The sequence below is a fragment of the Amblyomma mixtum genome, chromosome 1 (genome assembly GCF_055824585.1).
Source record: "Amblyomma mixtum isolate Tamu chromosome 1, ASM5582458v1, whole genome shotgun sequence".
NCBI lineage: Eukaryota > Metazoa > Arthropoda > Arachnida > Ixodida > Ixodidae > Amblyomma > Amblyomma mixtum.
Window position 1 is genome coordinate 220,420,024 of NC_143012.1, and position 22,022 is coordinate 220,442,045.

At 43.1% G+C, this 22,022-nt stretch overlaps 2 long non-coding RNA genes and 1 other non-coding gene across 3 annotated transcripts; 2 read left to right on the forward strand and 1 right to left on the reverse strand.

The window, feature by feature from the left end:
• Positions 1-673: 673 nt before the first annotated feature.
• Positions 674-746, forward strand: TRNAR-CCU (transfer RNA arginine (anticodon CCU)). The gene has a single exon. It is a non-coding gene; the product is annotated as a tRNA-Arg (tRNA).
• Positions 747-5,474: 4,728 nt separating this feature from the next.
• LOC149370962 (uncharacterized) lies at positions 5,475-13,400 on the forward strand. The gene is made up of 3 exons (XR_016286469.1): positions 5,475-6,000; positions 7,781-8,107; positions 10,106-13,400. It is a non-coding gene; the product is annotated as an uncharacterized LOC149370962 (long non-coding RNA).
• Positions 13,401-16,130: 2,730 nt separating this feature from the next.
• LOC149370963 (uncharacterized) lies at positions 16,131-16,980 on the reverse strand. The gene is made up of 2 exons (XR_016286473.1): positions 16,667-16,980; positions 16,131-16,609 (listed from the first exon to the last, which is right to left on the reverse strand). It is a non-coding gene; the product is annotated as an uncharacterized LOC149370963 (long non-coding RNA).
• Positions 16,981-22,022: the final 5,042 nt, after the last annotated feature.

The window sequence follows — 22,022 nt, forward strand, 5'->3', positions numbered from 1 at the left end:
GATTCATTTTATTTATCACGACTGACAGGGAACTCCTCTTGGCAAACTACGTCACACCATTTACGCTGCATCTCTCTGCTTGGGAACAAGATTAGCAAGTGTATCTTTCGTTTTGAATAAAGCACAGCTGCGCCTCTTTGTGGCCATGTTTATGTTTATCCTGCAGCAAAGGACGCATTTATTGCAGAGAAAATTAGATTTAGAAGTGGGATATTATTGTTTCGCCACTCTGTAAAATTCTAGACGTCTGTAACAAAAGTGACTCATGATCACCGCTTGTAATTGAATGGCGATGTAGCCTATAGCATCGGAGATACGGGCCTGAAAACTATTGTCATCGCAGTCAGCTTGATAAATAATCCGATCGTGGCGATATACCTCACTTTATTTCATTTTTTCACCTTTTCTGGGTTATCAAACCTCCGGTTTGAGTGAAAGTATCCTCTTTTTTATTAGTGCGTGGTAATAAAACTATACAGGCCAACTTCAATTTGTCCCTAGTAACCCTTGCGCAGCTCTTGGAATAATTAAACAATGAGGAAGTTTCCGCCTCATCCAGGAACCGGACATAGCAACTGCAGCTCAGTCAGCTTTCCAGCTGTTTCTGCAAAGACTGCAGTTAGCGCAACTTACCTGTCGACCTTGAACTACTTCATGATCCTCTGTGCCCTGTGCCCTCGTGGCCTAATGGATAAGGCATCGGTCTCCTAAACCGGGGATTGCGGGTTCGAATCCCGCCGAGGGTATACTTTTTTTTTCCCACGTGAATTCTACCTGCGCGGGCAATGGGCTTTCGCAACGCATGAAGGGCCGTCCTCAGAATACATGCTTTTGTGCATATGCGGACAGGGCATACTCGAATCAGAGATAGGTTGTTGTGAATGACAGCAGATCTCAGGCGTGGAATGGCGTCTTTACAAGGTATACGCTCGGACAGGTCGGACATAACCCTTTCGGTGACAACCGTCGTCGTCTTAGGCTCTGCAGTCTAGTGCGGAATAAGGGCATCTTTCTATGATGAACCGTTACCCCAGTCATGCACTTTCCTGTATCCTCGCACATATTGTAACCGCGTGCCCCCAGCTAACCCTACGCTCCCATCGACGACGTATACGCCTTCCCTCGGTACGCACAGCCTTGGTCAGATGTTTTTCGGGTCAGATAGTTTAATTACTTCTGGAACTTACGGAAGGGCAAAGGTCTTGAAAGGTGAGAATTATGGTTTCTTGCCATCCTGCAGAGACTTAGAGCTTGAGGGTGACATAAATGGAAAGCAGACCGCTGTACGGACATATTACTCCAAGCGACCACCGGTCGTCTTCTCTCTGGAACGCGTTTGTCCCGGTAAAGTCTATTCCATCATTTAAATTCCAGCTGGGATATCAATCATTCATGCATTGCTATATAATACACGCAGTTCATTTTCTGTCTCTTAACGTCGCCTTTCTTTTCATCGTTCGCTTTACTGTCATTTCGAGGTCCTTCGTTAGCCTTCATTAGGAGCGAACTTTCCGTCACTTCATCATTCCTCAGGTATATATACGCGTACTGCATAAACGAATGATTTGTAGCTTTCCGTATAGATTGAACTGGTAACAGTTTTATCACATATGTAATGAGCATGGCTCCTCCCAGGTAGCACAAAAATTAGAATAGTTTTATAAAAATGTTATCTAAGTTGAAGTAATGTTACATGTTGCATTGTAACTTTACATTAACATTAAAAATTAACATATAACGTTATAAGTTATACAGGAAACGATACTTTCATGTTCTAAAGAAACATTGTTTTAATATAATCTTCTAAATTTTATTATAATGTTAGAGTCGCAAATATAAAACAACATTGCAAATATATTTCGAGCATGGATTTCCAGACATTTTCTCACTATTCTTAGAGTAAAGATGTTTTTTAACTAACAGTACCTTGTAACCACATCCCTTAGATAGTAATCGCCATAGATTACATGAAGAGCCCCATTATTTTGTCACAAAACTTTAGTTATTACCCATCCCCCGTATCACTCATGGGACATCCCGCAGTAGCGAGTATATAAGCTCGACGGCATGATATCCGTTTGGAGGTGAGTGAATACGAGTTGCATGTTGTGCTGTAGTGTAGTGGAGAAGGCGTCGCTCTTGTTGTTGGTTCTTGCAAAGTGTTGTAAGCTGTGTGCCGTCACCACTGGCAGGCGTGCATGCTTGTGTGGGGCATGCTTTACCATTTTCGAGAAAGTTCCATTTATGTTGTTTACATGTTTCATGAATGTTTGGGGAAGGTTATTCGAACATTTATATGTAACATTACAAGATCATTAGAAAAAAAGGACATTAAGTACATTGAAATAACATTTGAGCATAACAAAAATGTAACATTATCGCGATGTTTCGGTGCTACCTGGGCTGAAACGTCTTTTTCGAAATCATTCTGTCGCTCCTTCTCTACCTGGCTAACTATTCTGACCCTCCATCATTCATCCGATTCCATTATTACGTAGCGGAAACTTGCAAGAAAATTTCTTTTGGATTATGCGCACTAATCCAAACTCAAAGTTATTTCCCTATGCATACATTATAATCTCTTTACCACGCATTCATCCATAGCCATTTAAACTATGGCTTCTCATCCTGGGGTGAAGTTTATCATATGCTTCTCTGGCCCTTAATAAAGCTCCAAAAGCACGCTGTAGTAGGATACATCGTTAAAAAACAGCAGTTGTTAACACTGGTTTACGGTCCAAGGCGTCTTGTATTAGTCCGCTGCCCAACCGCGACACTAAACGAAATCAGTTTTTTAACGTGTGACTTTATTAAACAAGCCAGGTATCAGAATTCTATAGCTTATAGCTTTTTTATTGTGATTAGTTTCCTGTTTAGGTAAAGCGAAAAGCTTTAACAAAGGACTACTTTTTGGTCGCGGAGAAATTCTGTGCGCTGGTCCCAAATATGGGCGGAGCTTCACTGCAGACTTAAGTTGTATCCGTCTATATACGCATCATAACCTCTTTCCCTCGAATCTCACCTTCACTTATTTTGTTCAAGGTTCTGCCCATCTCCGCCCTTTATTTTTATAATATCGGCATTCAATTTTTTAAGGTTATTTGTCTTCAACTCCCGCTAAACATTTTTCCTCCCGACATGATCATGAACAACAACGTCACACGGTTCGCGCTGCGTAGTTACTTTCTACAACCCAAGGTCAGAACTAACTACGGGAAACAATGCCTTACATTTTCTATCGCATCATTTCAGTATTATTTAAATTAGGACATCAAGCAAACTCATAAAATTTATCTGTTTAAGTACAAATTAAAACTTTTACTTTTTATTTTGTGATTCTCATTACAGCAATGTTATTTATCCTTGTACCACGGCATCCTACTGCGTGCAATTGTATTTTCTTCTGTATCTTATTTCTTTTATTTAAATCTGTTGGTTTCGCACTTTATATTATGTATTTGCCTCGTTATTTATTGTGTATGCTGCTTCGCAATATAATACATGTAGATTGATCTTCTTTTTAGCTTTTGTTTTCTGATTAGTTTTGTATTGAAATTTATGCTCATGGGTGGTCCCACCTGCGGTCTTGTGTCTTGGGATCTCTCGCTGTATATTTTTGTAACTTGTTTTAGAGTCTCAAATGAGCTTTGAACTTCAACTTCAATCTCCTTTTTTGTACATTCGTACTTTCGGAAGACCGACTGCACCTTCGCAGCTTTTAAAACCTAAAGTTCCGTGCATTGAAAGCTGGATGGGTTTACAGTGGATACAGATGTGCTCCATCGTTTGCCTTTCCTGCTGACAGCAATAGAAAATATCGCCCATTGCTTACATTTTGTTTTTTTGTCGTCGACATCTCGTCTTCCAAACAACGTCCCAAGCACCGAAAAGTAAAGCGCTCCATTTGGAATTATCTGAAAAATTATCGTCAAATTCACCTTTACGATTTATCCATGATTCCCAGCCATGGAGAAGTGAATGTTTTCTCAATCTCTAAAGTTCTGTGCCAATGTTACCTTCCTGTCACGTCCTTTTCTTTGACTCTCGAGCCACCAGTTAAAGGTGCACTGAAGAGGAATCTGAACTTGTCTTTTGGCAGCGGGAACTCGATCTACACGTTCCGAGCTTTCTTAGAAACCGAGATTTATTGCCCTGTGTGGCCGATTTCCCCAATTAAATTGAATTAACATCCGGCTCCCGCCTTTTTTTTTTAATTCTCCCTCGTGCGGTGGGCGGAGTCGACCAACGCGTGGAGCGCCTTTCACCCAGTCCCGTGGCGGCTTGCCGCTCTGCCATCGGCGGAGTGATACGTAGTAGTCCGTAGCAGCAAATAGTCCGCGGGTATTTTTATTTCTTCGGGCTTATTTTGCGGCTATATTATCTGCGAATGAAACTATTTATTCATGGAAACCTAAAAATCAAAATAAAGCGAAAGCAATGCCTCCACGGGACTGGGTGAAAGGCGCTCCACGCGTTGGTCGACTCCGCCCATCGTACGAGGGAGAATTAAAAAAAAAAAGGCGAGAGCCGGACGTTAATTCGATTCAATTAGGGAAATCGGCCACACAGGGCAATAAGTCACTGTTTCTAAGAATGCTAGGAACGTCTAGATCGAGTTCCCGCGGCAAAAATACAAGTTCAGAATCAACTTCAGTGCACCTTTAAGTTCTCAAGGACATTGCTTCGATTTATTTATCGCGACTAATAGGAAACTCCTCCTGGCAAACCACGCCACATCGATTACACTGTCTCTGTGCCTGGAACAAAATAGCGAGCATATATTTGGTTTCGAATAAAGTGCACGTTGATCCATAGAAAATAAGGCATACGTCGGTCTGCAGTGAAATAAGTCCCGGATGAAAACTCGTTCTTTAATGGCACAATAAGAACGACTGAATCAGACTTTTACGGGTAAAAATTGATTCTGCGGCTATTTTGATGTTTATTCCGCAGCAAAGGGCACATTTATTGCTGATAAAATTCGATTTAAAAGTGGGATATCATTTTTCCAGCCTAGACTCGGAGATCCGGGCCTGAAAACTATTTTCTTCATCGCAGTCAGCTTGTTGAATCGACCGGTGGCGGCGATACCTATAGGTATATTTTTTAAGCATGAAATGCTTTTAGCTCCCGTTGTCGGCAGTGTGGTGACGTCACGCCGAGACCGAGCGCCAACATCCGGGCACTGAAATCCACTCATCCGGGCACTGAAATACACTCATCCGGGCACTGATATCCACTCATCCGGGCACTGAATTCCAGTCATCCGGGCACTGAAATCCAGTCATCCGGGCACTGAATTCCAGTCATCCGGGCACTGAAATCCAGTCATCCGGGCACTGAATTCCAGTCATCCGGGCACTGAATTCCAGTCATCCGGGCTCTGAAACGAGAACATCCGGGCACCGTACGAGAGCGGAGGGCGTATTCAGAGGAAGGTGATCCTCGTTACGATTGGCCAACCGAGAACAGACGTCACTGCTCTACTCTACGTCACTCTGTGGGGACTTTTGGGGAACACTGCGCTTCAACCGACAGGGAAAATCTCAACTCTTCTTGAAAATCCTTGCTCAATATCCCAAGGTATCCCAAGGTGCATTTCTTGCTCGCTTGTTTTTTTTTTATTTTTTTGCCTTGAGCATGGAGACGGACACGTGCGATGGCGTTGCTTCAGCGGTTTGCGACAAGGCGTTCTTCAATACTAGTAATTTAAAAACACCCATCAAGGATATTCATGGGGAAGGACGCGGTTGTTGCTGCGACGCATCTTTTCTTTTTCTCTTTCCTCTGATCTCTCCTCTATCTGCACGCGGCAGCGGTGGTGACTCGGCTCCAGCCAGTAGGCAGGTCCATGCATCCTTCTCCCAGTCACAACAACAACATGTAGTAAGGCACGGCCGTTCTTGTGCGACTTACGTCCGAAGCATTTTGTCGCCCTTCGTGACCTGCGACGGCACCACGACTTCGAGGAAGAGAATCTAGTCTTCGACTCTAATAAAGGTAAGAAACGAAGTCTGCATGCACGCACGCTGTGATTAAAGCAATAAAGGGCCAAAGCGGGATGCAGTCGCGCGCTTAGATTACCGATTGAAAAGTTGCAGTTTATTGACTTTTCGAGTGCGCGCATTTTAAGTTTGTAAACACAAAGCGCGTTCTTTTTTTTTTATTTACGGGCTTACACTCACCTGGGGAAACTTGCACGTGGTTTTGTGCACAAAAACTTAGCGATGACATGCACGTTTTTTAAAGGAACTATGAAGATTTCAATGGGCTTGGTCTAGTGCGACAGATCTGCAGAGGTAGCCTTTGCGGGCATTCGAGTGAAATGTGAAACGTAACGTACTATAACGTTTGAAAGCCATGACTTGTCATAGTCATTTTGCACTTATTTGTAATGTAAGGTGTATAGTTTGTACAAAGTTTAGGTAGTCATAGTTTTGACTCCTAATCATTCTGAAGTGTAGCATGACTCAGCACTTTACTAGTAACATAAGGTGTGCAGAGTTTGTACAAAGTTGCGTAGTCATGCCTTGCACTCATGACTCGTCATTCTGCAACATAGCATGACTGTGCACTTTAATGCTTTGGCATTCTCGCTGGTAAGCAGTCTTATGTGTGTCTGCAGAATTTTTTTTTGGCGTCCTAGCTCCTCCATAAGCAAAGTGACAAGCAGTGCACTCTCTTTCATATTTAAAGTGGCCACTGCAGGAAAAAAACTGGTCCTTGCAGCAGACTCGCTGCTACAGGCCTTGCTTATGCTTTGTTGCAGGCATCTGCAATGTCTCGACAGGACACACAACATTGTCGCGGCATGCACTGGCTTAGCAGCGCTGAAGCCATGGCAATCGCAACATGCAGAAGTGTGTAGGAAGAATGCCCAGCATTGTTCTGCCTTTAGAAGTCAACAGCGCTGACCTGAATTTGTGGTCAAAGGACAAGGCCATGTAAAAGGTTGCTGTGCAGGAATGAGTTTTTGCAGGGTGTAGTAAAATTGAAATACTTCCATGTAACAGTCCGTGTAATAACTTAACCTGAACTTAATAATTTTCTCCAAAAATTGTTCCCCATGCGCTATAGCAGGAAAAAACAGTAAGCGAATGACTGATAAATTTTTAACAATAAAAAAGCTGGGAAATGCAGTTCTGCACTGCAGGCAAAAGGCTAAAAATGTGAAGCTAAATCTGTGATTGTCATGCGCACTTGGCAGAGGCAGAGCGCCAGTAGTAGTGCGAGAGTACTGCATATGTGCCCACTCCATAGCACATGCATTTTTCATTAGTGTATGTAAAAAGTACAAACTTTAATTTGGCCTTGCTTTTCAAAAAATGAAAGTAGTGTGATACACAAAAAATTGACAGAGAAGTTTTGCCGAAATTTTATAAACGTGCAAAAGCAGAATTTCATGAACATTGCCTTGTCTTGTTACTTTACTGTTGGCTTTCTAAGGATGCCTTATGCCGTTATTCATGTGCTATCATTGTGTACACGTTTTTATCAAAATGGAGCCCACCTTTGTTCACGCCTCAATTTTTAAAAATTTCTTTTTAGTCATGAGTGGTCATGGACTTAACATCATATGTTGGCATCGTGTCATAACTATGTTGCAATGCTGCTGTGAGGCTGTGGTTGCTATGTCGCCGTTGCTATGCTCTTGGCACAAACCCACATACACATCGCAGGATCTTGCTCGGGGTTTACCGTTTGGAATTGTGCTTTCACACTAATAATTAACTAATACTATGTGGAGTGCTTAGTTATGTTTACAATCTTTCTGTTTCAGGATTTTGCGCCTGGAAAGACGGAGAAGAAAGCAAAACTTGCTGCCATTTTATAGCTTCTACAGGAAAGAAGGAATGTGCACCAAGGGTTTTTAAACGCTACCTGCACTGCCACCATTCCGGCTCGTACGAAGAGCTTCCTATAGAACAGCGCCAAAGGCAGGAAAAGGGGCAAGGAAGCTGCAAAATCAGCAAACACTGCTTTGCTACTCTAGAGGTCATGGAGAAAGAGGGCAAGGTATATGTAGTGTTTCAAAAGAAACACTACGGACACTTCAATGAGGCCTGCCACCAAAGGCTGTCCCAGGATGATGCCAGAGGGCTTGCAGGTTAGCCACTCCTCTTGTACAAAGCATTTGTGCATGCTGTGTTGACTGTACCGGAATGTGAAAACGTTTAGAAGCTACACTCCACCAACCTTTCATAAATGGGAGACGAAAGTGCAATAGAAATGTATTTTAGGGGGAAGATATTGCTCATTAACTCGAGTGATCATTTCAATGATTTTTATTCTTCTGCGATGCATCTATGGCACAAAAGAGGTGGGACAACACGAAAATGCCTATTGTAAAGTGGGAGAAGGCATGTCCCACAAAACGAGGGGGCGGAAGAAGTTATAGTAGGGCACAGCTTAAGAACCCAGTGGCCAATGCCCCTCAAAGGAAGCCTGCCATCCAATGGCGTCGACCGATTCTCATGATGTCATGGTTAATCCTAGGGGGTAGCACTGCAGGAGGGTGGCAGATGAAAGGGGATTAGTTATGGCTTTAATTGGGTTAACTGATGAAAATCAGCTGACGCCATTGACTGGGGGGGTCTTCTTTAAGGGCCATCTGCCACTTCGTTCTCGAGTTGTATCTGACTGTAGTGCAATTCACTTGAGCCTACTTGGTCGCATCGAAGGGTGAAAAACAATTGATCCACGGCACATTGCATGCACAGCACAGTCTGTACGAACTTCATGCCATTTAGTTTAGAGATGCTTTGTGGAAGGGGTCCAGTCTTTCAAACTGAACATAATTAGGAATGTCGTCTAGCACTGAACTACTCCAATGTCTGTTCTTTTGTTTTTCTGCTGGTTTCATTGACTATCCTAGGTCTGTCGCTCAATCGGCTGACGTTGAACTTCATCCGTAAGAAGTCGGCTTGAGCTCTATGAAACGTGTCTTGAATGACTGACAGTTGCACTCGATGCTAGCCTCTTTTTTTGGCTGCCTGTCAAAAGCGTAGGAATTTTGTTGCTGATCAAAGCAACGCCACCAGTCTAATGGTTATATAATGGCCATGTTTTTTCTCATAAGACAGATCGTCTGCAGTGAACTTTCATTAATTAGAATTATTTGGCTGTTTTGGCACTTCATCAGTGACGCTCGCAGGAACGGCTGTGGTTTGAGTGTTCAGCTACTAAGCTGGAGTACCCGGGTTAGAACCCGGCTGCGGCAGCTGAGTTTCGATGGAGGCAAGAGGTGCCCATGTGCTGCGCAGTGTCAGTGCCCAAAGATCCCCAGGCGGTCGAAATTATTACGGAGCCCTCCACTACAGCACCTTTCTCTCTTGCTTCTTTCACTCCTTCTTTCCTTCATGGCATGGTTGAGGCAGTTACTGCACCATTTCCTTTCCTCAAAAACCACTAACATAAAACACAAGCCTGCACAAGAGTTGAAATCGCAAAAAAAAAAAAAAAATGAACAAGCAGCATTTATATTTCAGTTTATGTATGACTGGCATGCCCTCCAATTGTCTCTGACTTAGCAGCAGTCATTCAGGTGTTGAAACTGAAACAGCATGAGAAAAATATTCACTTAGAAATTATTCACCTGGCGTAAGTGAATTCTACATTTTGACTCGTGCACACTATTGTCTTGTGCACAAGTCCAAAGAAACAAAGTTCGCGTTCAAAAATTTGGTGTCTCTACTCCTTTAAAGGTTGCTGTCAGACGAATCGGTGCATTTTTTGAATATGCAGAATGAAATGGGACAGGATGAGAAGCACCTGTCCTTATTCTTTTCTTGTCCACATTTTCAGTGCTGTTATATTCCGCATTTATAACACGCTTTATATAACTTCCCTGTTTTGCATTGCAGTATGCAAGTTTAAACACTCAAGCTCATAAAAATAAAGTCCATCTGGCTTTGAAACAACCATTTTGTTGTGTGCTTTGCAGTGTCACAAAAGTGAAATGAAAGTAAGATGAACTGTGTGTCACCTGTGAAAAGGAACAAAGTGGAAGACGAAGGAATCCGACCAGAAGTATTTGTCACTTTATTACATGGCTGTAGGCAGATGAACCAGAGATGTTAACAGTTTTTTTCTGTACCATTTTCAGGCCGGTTAGCAGAAGGAATGCCAGAAAAAACCATCGTGCACAAACATCCGAGCAGGTACAAGTGGATCAAGCCCACGGATGCAACTTGTGACCACTAAGGACCTCCGTAACATTGCAGATAAGTTTAGGATTGGAAAAACAGAGCAGAGAGATCCAGACGATTTTAAGAGTGTTGAATTATGGGTCGAAGAAATGAGGGCAAAAAATGAGTCGCCACTGTTGTATTACAGGAAGAAGGGTGACCCCAACAGTCATGATGGTGACTTTGAGCTAGCATTAATGACGCTCCCACAACGAGAGCTCCTTTATGAATTGGGGGCAGCGAAACTGTGCACTGACTCCACCCATGGCATAAATAAGTACTAACTCCAACTGACAACCCTGCTCACAATTTCTCAAGATGCCTTTGGTATCCCGTGTGCCTACTTGATTTCAAAAAGGGTGAACACGGGCACTGTGGTGAGGTTTTTCGAGGCCATCAAAGAAAAAAACACAATACCATGTCAGGCATTTATGTCTGATGATGCCCCTGTTTGTGGCAGTGCATGGGAGCAGGTGATGGGTCCCTTGAGGAGTCGACTGCTTTGCAGCTGGCAGGTGCTACACAACTGGAGCACGCACCTGAATACAGTCACAAACAAGGACTGCAGGAGTACAACAAGGGACATGCTGCACACTCTGATGAAGTGGACAGATGAGACTGAGTCTCAACAGTTGCTCCCTGCACTTCTTGGTATCCACTCCAAAGAGCATCAGCTTAATTGCCTTTGGCTTTGTCAGAAATTTTGAGAAAACATACGCAAAGAGGGCATGTCAGTGGGCTTACTGCTATCGGCAGTACATTGGATTAACAACAAATAATCACTTGGAGTCAAGGCACTGAAGTACTCTCACTTTGGTGGCAAGGTAAATGGGTGATTGGATACATTAATCAAAGTACTCTTCAATTTCACATCCGAAAAACTTTACAACAGGTGTCAAAGGAGGAGCAGACCACCGCAAATCTGCCCTATTTAGGAAGCATAAAGTGGGGATTGAGCTTTCTAAGTCCAGTACTGAGAGAGTGGGAGATGGCCAGTGGCATGTAAAGTCACAAAGTTTGGTGAACTTCAAGCACACAGTGGAAAGAACTAGCAAATCGTGCAGTGGCTGTGAGCTTCATTGTGAGCAGTGCGAGGCTTGCCACAACATGTACACAAGTACGTGTTGACCATGCAACGCATGTGCACATGTGCAAGCACATGCATGCTGTTGCTATAATGGAGCTACACTTGTGTCAGATGCAGAGCAGCCAGAAAGTAGCATTTGACTGTGCTGGCATTTGTAGGCCCTGCCAGCTGAAGATGGCAGATTTCAGGTGAGGGATTAGGATTATGTTATGAGCTAGTTGGCAGGCTATTCTGACAAAGTGCTTTAGCATAGCAAGCTCAAGACACAGCAGGGAAGAGGAGTGCCATTTGCTAATTTTCTTGAAGCCCACATGGTCATGAGAAAGGTGCGCCATCATATCCCATATCAAGCAGCACCATTGACGGTACACTACAGGCCTCTGGTATTTCTTTTCTAGTCATTCCTTTTTCCCGAAACTTTCCTCCTAGGAATGGAGAACTCATCCCGCCACGGCGCCTCAGTGGCTCTGGCGTTCTTAGACTGCTTACCCGAGGGCTGTGGGTTTGATCCGGCCATGGCGGCCACATTTCAGTGGAGGCAAAATACAAAGATGGCCATGTGCTGTGCAAAGTCAGCGTGCATTAAAGGGCCCCAGGTGGTGTAAATTAATCCAGAGACCTCCATTATGGCGTCCCTCATAGCCCATGTGCCGCTCCCGAATGTTAAACCCGACAATTAAGAAATTGAGATATTTCAGGCCCCTCATTCCCTACTCAGAATCTGCTTGTGTGAGTACGCCCTCTCTGGAACAGAGAACTTCTGACAATTGGCAAACATTTTTCATCTTTGGGAAATTAGTGCACTCATTTTCTTGTTCATACCTGCCTTGCATTCACTATAATTTTATTTCTTCGTCATCCCTGCTTGATTTCATTTTGTCTGCATGTGATTCACTCATAGAGGCATGCGCTCTTCAATAAAATTAGTATGAAGTGTCGCTCCATGCTGCATTCCTCTTTGTTGCGTCGTGCTGTCACAGTGCACCGCCCTTTTAGGACATCTTGAGAAAAGCAGCGCTTGCAGACAAAGGACCAGAACAAGGACACACAAAAAAAAAACAGCGCTGTTGTGTGTCCTTCTCGTTTCCTTTGTCTGCAAGTGCTGTTTTTCTCAAGATGTACCCCAACCAACTCGCCCAGCAACACACCTTGCCTTTTAGGACAGTTGACAATATGTGGTTCTACAGTTCTGCAATGCATATGAGAAAAAGTATTCTTGACAAAAGGCTAAGCCGTAGCTGTCATCTTGCACACTGAAAGCTGCAGCGCAAAACTACTATTCATCTTATTTTGCAAACAGAATACTGCTGCAACAGAAAAACAGTATTACTCATTTTTCAGAACATTGCTGGTGCAATTTGTGACACGAACTTATATTGCCATGGTAGAAACAGCCGTGAATAGCCTTCCCTCACATGATAAAGCACTTCATAAATGAACTTGCTTGGCTCTTACACAGTGTCTCTCCACCAGCCTTCCAAGCAATGAGCCTTCTGTTGTGTGATGGGAACACTGTGCCAACTTTGTTGCCTAGAAATTCTAAAATGCCCCTATTTGTCGAGAAGGCAGCTTAGATGAAACATATAGTGCCCAGTTAATGTCATTTCCTTTTTACTCATTAATGAAAAATGCTTCAAAGCCCAACTGCAACGAAATTATAATTTGGCTAGAATGCCTGTTAATGTGCTGGGTGTGTCATAAAACTAATCGTAACAAAGTTTCATGCTTCTGAGAAAACTGACACTGTTGCTACAAGTGTTTAAAAAGCTGTGTAGTAGACAACGTGGCATGTCCATATAGGCAGATACGGATACCCGAGTGCCATACGGCCTCATGTCTGGCCCATTGGGAATGAACAGATTAAGGACAGTGTAGAGTGAAAGGCTAGGGGCTAAAATGTGGCTTGGCAGTCATGGGTATGGTGCTGCGCCAAAGTTGTTAGGAATTTGTTTCAATCCTGCAGATGCTGATTTCTGTTTCCATTCCAGGTTTTTGTACACCATATTTACTTAAATAATGGATGCATTTGCATAATAAATGCTTTCCCTACATCAATCATCAAAATCTGGGGAAAGTTCAACTGACCACACCATGTTTTACACCATGTAATAAATGCACCAAACTTACCATTCTAATTTTTTCCCACAAGAAACTGCATCCATGATGCAAGTAACTGCAGTATTACAGGTTATAGAATGAAGCACTGTCAGCTGTATTATGTGGCCGCAAGACTGCCTGGCGCCATGTGAAGAGGAATGCTCCCAAGGCTCATCACATCACATTTACTCCAGTATCCACATATGGCACCTGTTTCATCCTGCACGTCACATTCACCTCTGGCTGTTGATAGCCTGCCAGCTAGATTAAGAATGTCACAAATAAAATGTCTACCTAACTGAAAACTGTGGTTGTATATATCGGAGATTTTTATTGACTTGTGGCAGTCTACCTGGACAGGTATGGTAATGCAAGGCAGCCCATTATGCACAGCATATGAGTGCATAGGCGCCACAACTTCGCATCTTTTCCAAGGGTTCATGTTTTGCACTATTGGGTGTGACCCGACCCATCTTTCCACAATCCTCGCGTAGTTAATAATAAAGTGCTCCTAATCCTTTTTTGACAGTCAAAATGTATTTTCCTAGGCATATTGGCAATCTGCAATTTGTATTTCTCCACAGATTTGGTACTTCTGAGAAGTTGGACGGTCATTTTATAAATGATATATTTTTAATAAGCTAGCAGATACTATTCTTGATTTAAACATTTGCAGGCATATATACGCTGCCATTGTTTGCCTTGATAAATACTGTGTCCACTGTGTAATCATAGTACAAACACGTTAATTGATTCTAAAGGATGTTAATGCTGCTTAATTACACTGTACAAGCCCAGCTGTGGCTTTGGAAAGCTGCCCTTCCTTGGACTCTGACATTAAATACAACTTGTACTTGGGAAAGACTAATCTTACTGTGAGTGTAACGACAAAATTAAACAAATTCCATTAGACGCTGGTATGACCACGCCTGCGGCAGTTGTATTCCGATGGTGACACACAACAGGCCCAGATGCTGTGCGATGTCGGAGCACGTTAAGGGCCACTGTTGGTCGAAATTACTGGATCCCTCCACTGTGGCGTCCCTCATAGCCTGAGTCGCTTTGGGACGTTAAACCTCATAAGCCAAAGTTAGCATTATGTTCCTGCTGGACCGAGCAGCCACTGACAGGGTAAGACTGTACGAATGGGTACCATCAATCACTACGTGACACCCCCACTCCACTCACCCGATGAAATCCCATCCATCAGTGACACATCCACTCCACCCTTCGACTCAGATTTGCAACCGCTTGCCAACCGCCTCCTCCCGCCCTCTCTTCTTCCCTCTTCCCTGCAATTTCGTGAAGGTGGATTTCACTACCTCCACTCTGTCACCTGAGGCTTCAGACCGACGGATTATTCCAACATGGGGGGTTCTGATGCTGATGCACTAAAATGATATTTTTGAAAGACAGCTACAGTTTGTTACATGTTAAGGAAAAGAGTACTCGCTGTACCATGCAAAATGCGAGATCATTCCCTGGTGTGCACACACTGCATCACAAGGAAGTACAGCCTTTGTCAAAAGTTTGGAGCCCAGAGGGTTTGCTTCTGAAGCACACTGTCTGGTTCGTAATGCATCTCCAGCGCTCCAAATTTCCTGAAGGTAAGGTGATTTCTGGTCCTGTCTCCTCCAATGGGTAGGACGACCACGAATGTTACAGGAGTCCCACTGCGAGGCTTAGAAGCAAACCCCCTGGGCTCTAAACTTTTGACAAAGACTGTACATTTGGCACCTAAATTGAAATGTGCAGTATAGCGAGCAGTTAGCACCAGGTGCTGTACACAGACACGAGCACAAAATGAGCACGCTTATTACCAGGCCCTCTCTGTGCACCCTCCCTATACATAGTGCGAAGACTGCTTTTGAAGCTAAGGTTGGTCACATTGCAAAGAAATAAAGACAGCATGAACATGAGAACCGGACACACAGCACTGACAGAAATCTCAACAGTCGGTGCTGTGTGTCTGGTTCCCGTGTCGTCCCTTTCTGTTCGGCGACCAACCTTAACTAGAACAAACAACTTGCCCGAACCCTTGCTTTTGAAGCATTGCATGCAGTAAGTAGCACGCAGTACAATGCACAGACTGAGCCATGTGTGTTATTGTATCGGCAGTAAACCACGTGCAAAAAAAAAAAATCAACAGCCAATAACTACAGTCGGTAAAGCGAAATTTGAGCGCAGCTCTTCACATATTTTAGTTTTGCAGTATGCTGAAGTAAAGAATTCCAGAGAGCCACCTGCCCCAGCGAGAGGCAGTGATAGGTGACATTTGGCCCTGAGCACTTGGCTATCACATACTTTGTATAGACAAGTTCTGTCCCGCCTCATACGAACACCAAAACACTTTCTTGAATATCTTTTTCAATGAAGGCAAATACACTGGCTTACACAAACATCGAAATTACTTGCTATTACATCTTAATAAAGTGTTCAGTGTCACACTATTACGATGCTATATATCAATTTATGCATGCCAGCACATCATCTCTGGCTGAGAAAGATCTGACAAATCTTGCTTTTTGACAGTATGTGGGCACAGAGTCATTGATTGCAAAGACCAAATATGACTATACCAGCAGAACGAGAACTCAGAGGATTACCTTAGAACTCATGTGCCTTTGAAAACATGCAGTGAACATGGAAACAATTTTATTTTTAAGGTGCGCCGCCCAGCGTATGCACATGTGTTCAGAGCACTCTTTCTGCGCCATGAAGGACGACTCGGCCCCAAGAGCAGAAGTACACACTGCCAGTGCATTCCAGAACATTTAATTCAGATAGGTACTACATGAGACGTAAGCAACGTATCTATAGCGTTCGCACCGTGCAGCTTTATTGCTTCGCTCTGTCCCGAGCATTTTTCAGTCCACTGAGGTGGTTGCGAGCCACAGGTGGGTTAGTCTTGCGATTATTCTGCCGGCAATTGCTTCTCTCTGTGATCTAGCAGATCTACGCCACCTCGCACCCACAACAGTCGTCAACTGGTACTGTCACTATTCGGTGTCCAGATCAGTCTTGAAGGATCGAAGGCGGGCTGGAAACGACATGCTGCAATGTTCTCCAACCCTTGCATCACGAGAAAGTCAATGTGACGACATATCACAGCCCACGCACTGCATCGTGATGATTATAACAAGAGTTATATGCACAGATATTTTCCAGAATGAGCTGGAAACACCCAGATCAGGGACGCCAGTACTGGACGGCGCGGGCTTGCGTCCTGCTCACTCACCTTTAGGGAGAAGGTAAGTGACGCCAACCTGTCGAATGTTTTCTTTTGAGTTTGAACCTTTAGGGACGCATGGGAGGTAAACACGCATTCCATAGGCGGTCTACTGGTCACAAACAAAAAAGGGGCAAATTTAAAGAACTACACACGCCACAAAGACGAGACACCGACGAATACTTCACTCGCAACAGCCGCGGACCGCGATTCGAACGTACGTAAACAACCGCCATGTTGTTGTTTTTTTCTTATTTGCTAACTGACTGTAGGGGGCGCTGTAAGAGCGCTAGCGCAGGGATAGACGAAATTCCAATTAAGCTGATTAATGAACTTGGCCCAAGAAGCAAGGACGCGCTGATAAAAGCATTGGAGGCAGTCATAACAAATCAGCACATTCCGCACAGCTGGAGACAGAGTAAAATGAATTTGATTTATAAAGGGAAAGGAGATAAGATGAACATAAAATCCTTCCGTCCGATTACGATAACATCTGTTATGTACAGGCTGGCAATGCAGGCGGTGAAATTAAAAATGCAGTCATGGGTAGAAGGGAATAGGATACTCGGAGAACTTCAGAATGGGTTCAGAAGGGGTAGGCGGTTAGATGATAGCCTGTTCGTGCTTACCCAATGCATAGAAATAGCTAAGGCGGAAAATAGACCTCTGTTTATAGCCTTTCTAGACATAAGCGGTGCATACGATAACGTGAACAGGGAACTCCTGTGGAGCATATTGAAAGATTTAGGTATTGGTGATGAGGTAATTGATTTTCTACAGGAAATCTACCGAGATAATGAAGTTGAAATTACATGGGAAGGGAAAAAAAGTACCACAACTGTAGGGGTGCACAAAGGATTAAGGCAAGGTTGCCCTCTATCACCGCTGCTGTTCATGCTTTACGTGATAAATATGGAAAGAAGGCTAGAAGAAAGTAATCTGGGTTATAATCTATCGTACAGATTAGGCGGAAATGTAGTTGAGCAGCGACTCCCGGGTTTAATGTATGCGGACGATATTGTACTGTTAGCAGATAGCCAGGAAGATTTACAAACTTTGGTTAATTGCTGTGGAGACGAAGGAGACGCTCTAGGATTCAGTTTTAGCGCAACTAAATCAGGTGTGATGATTTTTAACGATACAACTGATCAGGTGCTTACAATACAAGGCCACGAAATACCCAAAGTGGCCGAATACAAATACCTCGGGATATGGCTAAACGAAGGGCAGATATACACGGAAAAGCATGAACAGGCTCTTAGGGCAAAAGGACGAAGAGACGCCGGGATAATGAAACATAGGGCATTATGGGGGTACAACAAATATGAAGTACTAAGAGGTATTTGGAAAGGAATAATGGTGCCGGGACTTACTTTCGGCAATGCGGTTCTGTGCTTAAGGGCAGAAGTTCAGTCGAGATTAGACGTAAATCAGAGAGCTGTTGGAAGATTAGCACTAGGTGCCCACGGCAAAACCACAAACGAGGCAGTACAAGGGGATATGGGCTGGGCATCGTTCGAGGCACGGGAAGCTAAGAGTAAAATACTATATGAAGAACGCCTGAGGAAATTGGACGATAACAGATGGGCAGCTAAGGTATTTAAATATTTATACAGAAAGAACGTTGACTCACAGTGGCGGAAAAGAACTAGAAAACTAACCAGTAAGTATGCCGGTCATGAGGACGGAGAAAGAAAGAGCATTAAACGACAGGTTAAAAACGCGGAACTTAAAAATTGGATGAATTCAATGGAAAAGAAACATAGTGTAGAACTATATCGATTCTGTAAAAGGCAGATCAGGAAAGAATTTTTCTATGATAACTCAAGAGGCAGTGCCCTACTTTTTGAAGCTAGATCAGGGTGTCTTAGAACGCGCAGCTACAAAAAGAAATTTAACGAAGAAGATGACACATGTGCAGTGTGTGGTAGATCTGTGGAAACAATTGAACACCTCATAATCAAATGTGATGGTATCCATCCGGATGTCGATGCAGGCACAGTCACTCTTTCTGAGGCCCTAGGGTTTAAAGATAACAATGGTCATGTAAATAAATCTGCAGTGGAAGTCAGCAAAAAGCGATTGGAGGATTGGTGGCTGAAAAGCAGAGATGTGGCATAAGGTTAGAATAGTAGGAAACCGTAGGCAAAGTTGATGGAGAATCTTAATGAGAATTGCCAACACAGTAAACAAAAAAAAATAATAAATAAAGAAAAGCTGAGCATGGTGGCAATTGCCACCACCCCGTTTCAAAGGGGGCGCTCCTATCCATCCATCCATCCATCCATCATCATCATTGCGCGTTCCCTCAAAGAAAAGTAAATATAAATAGCCGAAACCAGCAATAAACTAGAAAAAAAAAGCATTAAACGTTAAAAATTGCAACATAAATAAGAAAGTCATTTATGCAGTTGACGAAAATCAACACACTCATTCAAAGGAAACGCCAACAAAATTGATTCATAAAAATAAAACGAAAATATAAATATGCATGTTTTCTTCTCCTTGGTTTTGACTGAAGCTAGGACGTGCGACTATTTTTTGGCAGTTTTCTAAATCGGGTAGCTCAGTGCGACCATAAGAAATTTAAGGCAACAAAACTGAAAACGTAACAGGGGCACTTAAGGGTCAACATTGCATCGTCAACAATATGTACGCTTTCTCTCTTGTTGCTCATCCCATGTCAATGCATGTCAATTTGCTGTTTCAAAGCAGAACGGTCTTCTATCATTGTAGCGGATTGAACCGAACCAAATGTACTGTCATGAACAAAGCGGTCACATAACTTTCACTTATGCAGCTCAAACTCACATTATTTATTATTTGAGTGTAGTTTTAATGACATGAAACCACAAGTACCATTATAAAAGGTATTTTTCATCAGAGCACTTCGGATGGACTAGAAGCCTTACTCCCAACAGTGTACAATAAAGCCATTCACACAAATCATGTTGGCAGCAATGCTGAAACTGTGTGCGTCCACCTTACTTGAAACTGCAACGGATGCAAGACAGACAAAATTTTACCATTCAAAATCATAATGTGCCGAGATATTGCTGCAATCTTGAACGTAACCACGCTTGCCATTACAATCAAAATGACTCAACAGCACATGCAAACATGAGAATTTTTTCTTCACAGACATTTTGACACTACATTTAGTTCACTATTTATGCAACTTCCGTTTATTTACACGATGGACACGAATATTCACATGCACGCCAGTCTTAGCATGAGTGCCATGCGTACGTAATTGTCGATATGCACCCCGTCACACATTGTGCATTTGCACATAAAAATACTCATGAAAACTCAACAAGTGCTCAGCAATTACTGCAGCTTAAATGGTAAAGCACACAGAACACGTCAAAGTTATGGTATGGTATAGAATATGGGGTTTAACGTCCGAAGGCAACATGGGTTATGAGGAACGTCATAGTGCAGCGCTACGGATTAATTTTGACCACATGGGGCTCTTTATCGAGCACTGATGTCACTCAGTACACAGGCGCCTAGCATTTCGCCTCCACTGATAGGCAGCTGCCACAACTGGGATCGAACCCGTCCTTGGGAACAGCAGCGGGCACCCTAATCACTCAGCTATTGCGGCGGGGCAACGGCTGACCACATTATAAGCAACCAAAAGTCCAGGTCTCTGCTTTATGTCTTACATGTTGCCTAGGTATCGTCTACTTTTACTATATCTGCAATCTAAAAATTAACGATAGACAACTTCCCCACTCCATCTAAATTACTATAATTGTCCCATGCCCTTCTTGGTTTGCTACACACTTTTTTTTTTTTATTCGAGTAGTCTGCCGTGAGGCATAAGTTGAGAAAAGGGGGAGTGGAATGTAGGTTACAGAAAGTTAGAAGAAGGTGTGGAGACCAGTTTCGGCGAGGTACTCGCATAGGCTGCCGGTGAAGTGATTGTCCATAGTCCACTTCACATAGTCCCCGTCGCGGTTCCACCACAGGCCGACCTGATAATTTTTGGCTAGTTTTATCAAGGTGTCATACAAGTGTAACAGCTGCCACAGTATGAATTGTGGATTTTAAGAGAAAAAAGAACTCACAAATTTTGCACTAATTTGAACAAAAATATTCAGCCAATATATGCACAACAGGCATACACCAATAACATTTCTACCGCAAAACCGTGAACCCACCGTACCGAGGGCCAGTAATAGAAAATCACTGGCCGCCGCAGTGCCTCAGAGGTTATGGTGCTTGGCTGCTGACCTGAAAGACGTGGGTTCGATCCCGGCTGTGGCGGTCGCATTTCGATGGAGGCAAAATTCTATAGACCCCTACAAAAATTCTATTAGTCACCCCTTGTCGTGCTAATATGCAGGTACCAATTATTTCTGTAACATACCTCTTATCATTTCTGTAATACCCATTACTAGGTCTTCAAGAAAATAATAACCTGAAATGTAGCAAAGAGCTGATGGTTGTCTTTTCATAGAACATTCTTCACAGCAGCTCTGCTTCTGAAAGGAGCACCTCATTCTTTGTGGACTCAACTAGTTTTCTTCTATTTTAATCACCATGAGGTCAGAGTACTCCAGTAACACTCTGACTCCTGATATGCTACACTCTAGTGAGCCAGTTTCACAACTCATAAAAGAATGATGAACTCAAAGGTCTGCCACAAACATTTCATGGGCTACATCTTTAATGGAGTAGAGAAACCAAATTTTTGGATGCACATTTCTCTTTACAGTGATGCACTAGGCAATGCTATACACAAGCCACCATGTGGATTTTAACTTTGTCAGCTAAATAATTTACAATTTAATTTTTTTTCTCGTGTCATCTGGTTTCGGTTTTTAACAGCCGAATGACTGCTCTGAAGTCAGATACATGTTCAGGTCACATGAGGCATGCAAAAAGAGATATAATCGCTGCCTGTTCACTTTATGTGACTCCAACTCTTAGACAGGTTTGTGTACGAGTTGATGCAAATAACAATGAACAAAGCTGCAACAATACTGCTGTCTTTGTATGCCTCACATGACCTGAACACATCCCTGACATCACAGTCGTCGTTCGGTTGTTTAAGCTAAAGCAGTGCGAGAGAAAAAATGCAATAATAAATATATTGCCTCTTGTCGCAATCCATGCAGCTGTCTAGTCTTTCTAAAGTACTGCGCATCATTCTAACCGAAAGAAACAACTAAAATTTTGTTGTCTCTACTCCTTTAATACCTACTGGGCCTTGACAATATAAAAAGCACCTAAACATATCAGCGAACTGAGCTGCCAACCTTCAAAAATGTATCCACAAGCTCTTTTCACATTGTGCTTTTAAATATGTTGCCTCATACTCGTGATATACATATGTTCTGACTGTGCACATTACAAAAACAGTAATTCAGGAACCAGCAGACCCACCCATTCAGCAGCATGGCAAGCGAAG